Here is a 10,527-nt window from a genome sequence, read left to right as displayed (position 1 = left end):
TAATAGAGGAATCCTAAATAAGGTACAACTCTAATAACGGAAGTAGATCCCATGACTGGCACTAATAACCGCTTTGATTTGATCTGTTCCGGGATTTTCGTCGTGATCTTCGACCGGTTACTGATATCTCATCATTCCGTTATTACGCCTTACTCGAAGTCAGTCATACTTGATCTCGATTGTTGTTGGCCTCGATCTCAATGAACACTTCGATCTCCAGGCGTGATGTTCTATCTTCGAGCTCGAGCCCGATCTATTATGAGGTTACCCTCGAGGCAACTCCCCTGCCAACGAAATCGAGTATGCCCGATTTTGACCGTATACACGTTAAGGCACCTAGCGTCGGAGGGAAAAAGAGAAGGGACCTAGTGCCTGTTTTTCACCATGGGTTCACACTACAATATAGAACCAGCATTTCAAAAAAATTGTACGAAAGATCTACTCTTAAAGCCAAAGAGAATGGGTGCACGTGCACCATATGATCTAAGGTGGATCCGCCTCTGCTTGCACTACATGATAAGAATAGAAAAAAGGATATAGAGATAAGAAGGTTTGCTCGGTTAAGTTTAGTCACCGAGAGCCGATCCATGTTCATAACCTGCGAGAACTACTACTTGATCAAATCAAGAAGCATAACATGTATTAGTCTATCCGCATTAAGAATGTCCAATCTTACAATGACTAGAGATAGTTGTGGTGTTTACATATTTGCATGACATAAGAATCTCACATTGTGAACTCTCTCTTGATTTTCTCTGCACTGTGTTCCAGTACTATAGACTTCATTTTATAGTTTAAGACTTTATACAAACAAATGAATTAATATAAGTACTAAATGATACAGAACACCAGAAGTTAAATAAGTGTTAAATACATGAAAGGATTCCTATTGCCATCATATACTCTAGAGCATACTACTAACAACATATTTGTTTAAAGAGTCATTCCCTTATTCTTTGGGATAATGATTACTATTCAATAAATAAAGAGTCTGCGTCCTCACATCAAGGGATAATGCTCCACATTGATCTCAATCACTGCCCGCTAAAGCAGTCGATAGTTGGACTTTTAAAGCTTGTTTGGCCAAGTTTCTTGGCGGTTAAAAGTACGTTTTTTGCTCAAAAAATACTTCTTGAAAATTTTGAAATGTTTGGCCAGGTGAAAAAGTAGTTTTGAGTAGCAGCAAAAGTAACTTTTCTGCTTTTGAAAAGAAACTACAAATTCTACCTTCTTCCAAGAAGCAGAAACAGAAGTAGAAAATTAATTTGTTCAAGATAAATATATAGTAAATTTATATTTTTCAAATTATCCTTTATTAATATAATTTTTTTTCCTTTTTTTCCACCATACCTTTCTTCTCGTTTTTATTTCCATTATTTTTTTTTTCTCTTTGTCCTATTCCTCTTTGGAATATTCTCTCCATTATAATAGATATTTTCTTTTATATAGTAATTTATAGGAGTATGTTTATAATTTATATTGAATGATGTATTTTGATATATTTAAATCATCATGTAAATAATAAGTAATACCAGGTACCCAATCTTGTTTCTTTGGAATAACTATATTTTATATTAATTAATTTTTTTAATTTATATTGTACTTTATATTTTATATTTTAATTGAATTTCTTTATAATAAGTATTTAAATTCATGGCTCTTTTTAAACAATACTAATTACAAACTAAATCTTTATTGTCCTTTTTCGTAATTTGAAACTCAAAAGTACTTTTTGCAAAGATTGACCAAACACAATTTGCAAACAAAAAGTACTGCCCAAATGAATTGGCCAAACACAAATTGCTACTTTTTAAAAGTAGTTTTTCAAAAAACACTTTTGAACAAAAGTACTTTTCAAAATAAGTAACTTTTGGCAGCTTGACCAAACAGACTCTTAGGCCTCATTTTTTTAAAGATTAAGACGTTTAAATCTGAATATCAAGATGTGTATTAAAATTAAGACATCTGCATCTGAATACACATCTGAATATTAAGATATGCATTAAAATTTGAATACTAAATGATTAAGACTGTTTGTTTTTTCATGTCTGAATATATACAATTTATCTTTATTTAAAAATTAATAAACATAAAATTCAAATAAAATAATAATTAATCTAGTATTCTATTAATATATATTTATATAGATATATATATATATAGTAGTTGGTGGTGGTGATGACTAACTGAGGTACTTGTGAGTGTCGACTATAGGTGGTGGTTGGTGGTATTTTTGGTTGATGGTGGTGGTTATGAGCAGTAGCTAGTGGTGATTGGTAGCGATAGAGATTATGATTGAGTTGGTGGGTGGTGATAGTTAATAATGATGGATGGTGGTGGTTGTTGTGGTTGTGATTGAGGGAGGTGATGGTGGGTGGTGGTAGTTCATAATAGTGGGCGGTGCCGGCTATGGTTATTGATAGTGATGAGGTGGTTGGTCGTGGTAAATGAGGTGGGTGAGTGTGTGGTTATGGTTGAGGATGCTAGTGGTGGCTGCTATGGTTGAGGATGGTGGTGGTGGTAGTAGATAATAATAGTAGGCGGTGACAGCAATTAGTAATAAATATGAATGATAGAATCTTAATGAAATTAAGTCTTTGTTATAGATCTTAATCATACATACCTATTCAGACCCATTAATTGGTTGTGAAGTTAAAAAAATAAATACACTTAATGATTAAGATCTGAATGATTAAGATTCACACTTTGAAAATAAACGCACTTAATATTTAAAATCTGAATAATTAAGATTTGGTCTGTTAAGTGCAAACAAATGAGGACTTAGTCCAACATAAATAAAAGCGCTTATCTCTTTGTAGAGGCATTCTAATAATGGACACGTCCTCTTATACACTTAAAAATATTACATGTAATCATTTTTTTTATTATTATTATAGAAGGGAGATCCCAAACTTCCTAACTCTTAAGCACATATGTTGATACGAGATCCCGATTACCACCATATTCTTCTTCTTATGTTACAACAGATTATGTCTTAAGAATACACTATTAATAAAATATCGTCTCTCTCTCCTTTTTTACTTATTAGTTTTAGAGGACATACGTTGCGCGTAAATCCTTGTCAATCGGAATAAATTTTAAAAAATTACATGAGTAATATTATTGTAAATCCTTGTCGATCGGAATAAATTTTAAAAAATTACATGAGTAATATTATTTGACTTCTTATATTACTTAAATAAGCATAAATTTTAAAAAATATGTAGAAAGTTATAATTTAAACGATCTTATAAATTAGAGTACAATTTACTGCTAATTTCAATATATAAATAGAGAGATAGATTTGTGATAATGAATGAATAATGTCACAAAGATTCTAAGAGCCCTTACTATTTAATTTTCACTATTTTAATGGTCAAATCTTAAATGATATTAAGTCCTTAATATTAGAACATCACAACCGTAAAAATAAAGATTTAATAAATAAAATCTTATTTGTTAGAAAAAAAATTCAATAACTATTTTGTCTAGTGTCTAATTTAATAAATTTAAAAGTCGATAAATACTTTGGTAAGAACAACTCTTCGATACTCAAAAACTTAGTAGCTGAATATGCAACGTTATTAGTACTGATTTTGGTCCAACAAAATTAAGTACTCCTAGTCGGCTAGTAAAAATAAAATTTGGAAACGTTAATTTACGGTAATTTTCGGCTTTCTATTGCCTTTTCTATGGTTATAGCTAGTTTATCATAATTAAAGTGAATCATTATATAAGGTAAACTCTTTATTTATTTTTAAATTTAGTTTTTAAGACTTTAAACGAGGAAAGATATAATAAATAGAATTTTAATTGATGTAAAAGTCCTAAATATTAGGAAGATAAGTGAAATGACAATTTTATTCAATGAAAAATTTATTTTGAAAGGGTAAAAAAGATGAACTACATTTCGCTAAAGACCTTCGTGCTTTTAATATAGTATAGATATAGATATAGATACTAGTTTTAGGATCCCCATGTTAATGAGTACATAGTTTTAGAATTTACATTAATACTATTGAACAATGTGTTTGAGTTATAAAGTAAAAGTTAAAAAAATATAAGTTCATGAAAATGACAAATGTTGATCTCATTTAGCTAGTTTAATTATAATATAATTTTATCCACTAAAAATTATCTCCCCCTCCCCCTCCCTCTCCCTCTCCCTCTCCCTCTCTCTTTTATATTCTTAAATATTTTCTTAGTTATTTATTTTAATTTTGAGTGTTATTTCAAATGTTATACAAACACTAATGAATCAAAAATATTATTTGAGTAGAAAAGTAGTTCAAATATAAAATAAAAATATATTAAAGTTCATATATAGTTTAAGAAGATAACATGGAAGGAACTTCACTTATAATATATTGTTTAAACAAGAAAATAATTTATATTATTTTTAAGTAATTAAAGTTAATAAATTTTAAATTTCTAATTATTAAGACTTCCTACATAGTTTAAATAACAAAAAAATTTAATAAACAAGAGAGATAATTCTAGAGACATCCTCCAAGTTTGAGTTTATAACACTAATATCCTCCGTGCTTACGATGTTTACCTCCTTTATTCTAAATTTTTTATAACAATACATTTAATATATTTATTATAAGAAAGATATAGTTTGACTAAGTTGCCATACTAATATACTCATTTGTTTAGTTCAATTATAAACATATTTTATTAATTTTGATTTTTAGTTATTTTAACCATTAATACTGAAAAAGGAGTTAAAAGCGGAATCCCCCAGGAGTTAAAAAACGCAAATCCTTTTCTTTATGTACTTCTTTCCCTTTTCATTTCTTTTTCATTATTTCTTTATTCAGAAAATTAATATTAGAAAAAATAAACATTGAAGGTTACGTTACCTTGCTTGGAAAGTGCTTATATAAAGTAAAGTTTTAATCGATTTTAAAATGTAGGACTTTCTATATATTCATATAAGGAATAGATTTTAAACTAAAATTTTAGTTAAATTAGAACTCCTAAAAATTAGAGAAAAACCTAAATTATAATTTTGTCCAACGTAAAATCAATTTTTAGAGAGTAAAAAAGACGAAAGATATTTCATTAAGGGCTTTCGTACTTTTAATATAGTACTAGTCTTAGGGTACGCGCTTTGTGCGTGTTTTCCATGTCAATGAATAAGATTTTCTTAAAAAATTACATAAATTAAATATTATTAAATAATATAATTGAATTATAAAATAAAAATAAATTAGATAACTTTCTAAAATTAGAAATGTTGATCCCATTTAGTAGAGAAATCATGCAAATGAAAATCTTCAAAGAATAATAAGGATAACTAATAAAAATTATTGTTAATTTTTTTCCTAATATAGAAACAAACAAGTAAAAAAATACTTTTATTATGATATTTTTTCAAATAATACAAATTGATAAGTGGCATTATAAACTTTAAAGATGACTAATATTTAATTAATAATTTATAAAAACAATAACATAATATATAATAATAATATATAATAATAATATATGGAGATGTCATTTGTTGGAACATTTATGAGAAACAAAAAAGAAATAATTAATGACATCACATTTAGAATATATTTTTATCTTTTACCATTTCATTCTTATTGCTTCAAGTATGTAATATTAATAGAAAAATAATTATTGTGTGTATGATATCCTGCCATTATTGAGTAAATTCTACTCATTTAGAATACATTTTTCTTTATGATTTTGCATGTTGAAATAATTACTGACCGTAATTTTTAAATATTATACAAATATTCAATATATAAAATTTAAGTTGATTTTGAACTTCTGAATATTAAGATTAACATGCAATGTGTTATAGTTATATTGTTGTTACACCTCATGTTTTCGTACGTGAAAGTACGCCATAAGTAAATTGATGGAAGCTCGAAAATGAGATACTATATCCCGTATTTTTGTGTGTTAAAGTTTCGTCGTAAGTTAATCGACGTAAGTTCGGGGATGAGATCTTATTGAGATCATATGCATTATGCTATTTCAACACACATGATGAGAGTAAATTCGTGAAGGAGAGAAGATAAGCAAATAGAAGAAAATGAGTTTCGTTGAAGGTTGTCGATTTGTGATAAAATACGGGCCGAGCGATAATACCCGATATTTATGGAATAGTACCATACAAGGTACCATATGATTATGATAGTAAGGTGTATAAAGTATATTAAAAGTAAGTAGTATTTTATGTAATTTGAGATAATTCTTAATTATGTGGGTAATTGGTTAATTATTGGACTAGTAAGGGAATTAATGGATTGATTAAAAAAAGGGGTGGATAATTGGATAAGTGAGGGGCACTCACGTGGCAGCACCCCCTAAATCCCATGAATGACTCTTTTAGTCATTACAATATGTGATAAAAGTTGGATAAGTTTGAGAGATCTTACCTTTAACGTGGCAGTCCATGAATTTGTTAAGAAAAGCCACTAAGTGACTCACACGAGATGTGGAAAGGTGTTACACTATTAGAGCATGACAAGGATTAACATTTTCTTTAGCCTTCTACACGTGAATTGCAAAAATACATTCACCTTAATAATGCAAGATAATGTTTTCTTACCCTCGTTTAAGACTAGAAGATGAAGCATCACGTTGCAGAGAGATTGCATGCGTGATTTGCAATGATTAGAACATCAACGTGAGATTTTGCAAAGGGAAGTACGGTGCAATCTTTCTCAAAAATATCAGACGGATTTTTTCCTACTCCAGGTATGTTAAGGCTATCACTTCTTTCTTTTTGGCACGATCTATGCGACACGAACTAAAGGAGAAAATGCACAATTTCCATAAATGACTATTCATAGAAATATTAGGGGTGTCTATATTCTTGATTCCCCATATGAATTATTATTATATCTTCTATTCATGGGTCCCAAAAAAATATGTATTTGATAAAGTCTATCCGACAGGCTTATTATTTTTATGACATTCTGAGAAATCTTATTAATCAGAGGCATAATGGTCTTATGACACTTCGAAAGATTTTATTGACGTACTTATCATGCATTGCATTCATTTACATTGACTCATGACCAGATGTCGTTATATACGCGTATATATGTATATATATGTATATGGGATATGTATATATATATGTATATGGGATATGGAAAAAGGTTACGGCGTTATATACGCACCACCACCTGATCAGCTGGTATACGTTGATGATTTGCCCACAGTGGCCGAAATGATATGATGGATGCCCTCGGAGGCTTGATGATGTTATGAACGCATATACCTATGCATGGTATGACATTTATACGCATATGCATGACATTATAAAAATAAAATGAGTAACAGAGCTATGCAGACGTATATGTCGAGTCTTTTACTCCATGTTTCTCCCATGTCTATTACTTACTGATTTTTATTCCTTACATACTCGGTACATTATTTATACTGACGTCCCTTTTACTTGGGGACGCTGCGTTTCATGCTCACATGTCCCGATAGACAGGTCGAGGTCCTCTAAGTAGGCTATTAGCTCAGCGGAAAATGTTGGTGCGCTCCATTTGCTCCGGAGTTGCTTTTTTGGTTAGTACGATTTAGATGTGTATTGTTTGGTATGGCGGGGCTCTGTCCCGACCTTTATGACAATTATGTATTCTTAGAGGCTTGTAGATAGATATCATGTACGTAAAAGATTGCATGGCCTTGTCGGCCTATATTCAGTGTACGAGTGGCTATTTTGGTCTTAGAGGCCCATATATCTTATGTATAAGTTGGTATTACATGTTGTATTCTACTTATCTCACGGCAGCCTATCCGGCTCAGTTATCTATGATAGTATGATACGAAAAGATATGTTATGTTGGTACTCGGTTGAGTAAGGTACCGGGTGCCCGTCGCGGCCTATTGGTTTGGGTCGTGACAGTTACATAGTCCAAATAAGGAAAGAATTTATTTAAGGTAAAATATTTATTTATTTAAACTTTTAATTATTAGATTTTTCTACATAATTCAAATGAAAAATTTAATAATCAAAATTTTAACTGATTTAAAATTCTACATATTTTAAAATAACAGTAATTGTTTTCAATGATTATGATTATGTTTATGTTATTTCCAGACTATAGTGATCTATATATTTATGTTTTTATTACTTTTTCATATATTTCGTCCACATTATTTTAAAATTTGATTTTTAAATTTTTCATAGTATTCATAATTTTAGATGGTGAGAATGAGTTAAAGATAATGGGTAGTCAAAATATAGACTACACTTTAATGACATAAGTATATTTTTCAAGAAAATAATTATATAGATTTTGATGTATATACGATAGTTTTATCATTTAATTTGGGATAAAAGTACGCATTTAATGGAACCATAGAATGCTTAATGAAATTTGATATGTACGTTTCTAATTAGTTTGTATGCACGTATAAGAAAAAGAAAAATCTATAAACAATTTGTTCAATTGATTTATTTTAATGCCCTAAATATTATGATTTCCTATGTAGTAGTTTAAATAAGGAAAACTTTAATAAGAAAAATTTTAGTTAACTTAAAAGTGCTAAATATTAGGGGAATAATTAAATGACTATATTATCCACTGTAACCTCTACTTTAAAAGGGTAAAAAAGACGAACAACATTTCGCTAAGGACCTTCGTGCTTTTAATATAGTATAGAAGATAAATATAGATATAGATATAGATAGATAGATAGATATGAATATAGATAGATATAAATTCTTATTTTTTTTATATTCCTCGCAATTATAAATTTACTTTATGATTTTTAACTGTAGAGAATTTTTCCTCTACAAGAGGTAAGTGTAATATGATAAATTACAATGATATTAATAGCCTGTTTGGCCAAGCTTATTTTTGGACCAAAAGTGATTTTTTTGGGCCAAAAGCACTTTTGGCCAAAACTTGAGGCGTTTGGCCAAGTTTTTGGAAGGAAAAAAAGTGCGTTTGAGGAGAAGCGGAAACAGTTTTTGAGAACCAAAAAAAAGTAGTTTCTCTCCAAAAATACTTTACTGAGAAGCACTTTTGAGAAAAATACACTTAGAAGCAGTTTTCAAAAGCTTGGCCAAATACTAATTACTGCTCAAAAGTACTTTTAAAATTAATTAGCCAAACAAAAAATGCTTCTAACCAAATGAATTGGCCAAACACAAATTGCTACTTTTTAAAAGTACTTTTTCAAAAAATACTTTTGAACAAAAGTACTTTTCAAAATAAGTAACTTTTGGCAGCTTGACCAAATAGACTCTTAGGCCTCATTTTTTTTTAAAGATTAAGACGTTTAAATCTGAATATCAAAATGTGTATTAAGATTAAGACATCTGCATCTGAATACACATCTGAATATTAAGATATGCATTAAAATTTGAATACTAAATGATTAAGACTGTTTATTTTTTCATGTCTGAATATATATTAAGAGGCGCTCGCCTTTTACAATCGCAACGCAACAGAGCCAAAATAGCGCAGGCTGCTCGCATCGCCTCGCCTCACGCTATTAGTGCTGAGTCGAGCACTATTTATAACACTGAGGTGGTTAGACAGGACACGACACATCTTCAGCTTACTGAGGACATGACCCTTGATAGGAGGGTGTGGAGGTCGAAGATTAATGTAGTAGGTTCATAAGTAGTCGTGCGTTTCTCTTATTCGTACCGGTAGCATTAGTATTACCCCCTACTTTCTCAGTTCATAGTTTTTCCATTATTATCTATCAGTTCTTTGCTTCAGTTATGCTATTTTTCTTGCTGTTGTTACTGCTTTGTTTGTCTTTTTAATGATTGCTGGAATTTTGCTTTTCTTGAGCCGAGGGTCTATCGGAAACAACATCTCTACCTTCACAAAGGTAGGGGTAAGGTTGTGTACACATTGCTCTCCCTAGACCCCACTTGTGAGATTTCATTGTGTATATTGTTGTTGTTGTTGTCGTCAGAAAGTACTTTTGCTTACAAAAAGTACTACCCAAATGAATTGGCCAAACACAAATTGCTACTTTTTAAAAGTACTTTTTCAAAAAACACTTTTGAACAAAAGTACTTTTCAAAATAAGTAACTTTTGGCAGCTTGACCAAACAGACTCTTAGGCCTCATTTTTTTAAAGATTAAGACGTTTAAATCTGAATATCAAGATGTGTATTAAAATTAAGACATCTGCATCTGAATACACATCTGAATATTAAGATATGCATTAAAATTTGAATACTAAATGATTAAGACTGTTTGTTTTTTCATGTCTGAATATATACAATTTATCTTTATTTAAAAATTAATAAACATAAAATTCAAATAAAATAATAATTAATCTAGTATTCTATTAATATATAGATATATATATATATAGTAGTTGGTGGTGGTGATGACTAACTGAGGTACTTGTGAGTGTCGACTATAGGTGGTGGTTGGTGGTATTTTTGGTTGATGGTGGTGGTTATGAGCAGTAGCTAGTGGTGATTGGTAGCGATAGAGATTATGATTGAGTTGGTGGGTGGTGATAGTTAATAATGATGGATGGTGGTGGTTGTTGTGGTTGTGATTGAGGGAG

Source organism: Nicotiana tabacum, chromosome 4 (genome assembly GCF_000715075.1).
Source record: "Nicotiana tabacum cultivar K326 chromosome 4, ASM71507v2, whole genome shotgun sequence".
Taxonomy (NCBI): Eukaryota; Viridiplantae; Streptophyta; class Magnoliopsida; order Solanales; family Solanaceae; genus Nicotiana; species Nicotiana tabacum.
The sequence above is the reverse complement of the archived record's forward strand: the minus strand, read 5'-3'. Positions refer to the sequence as shown.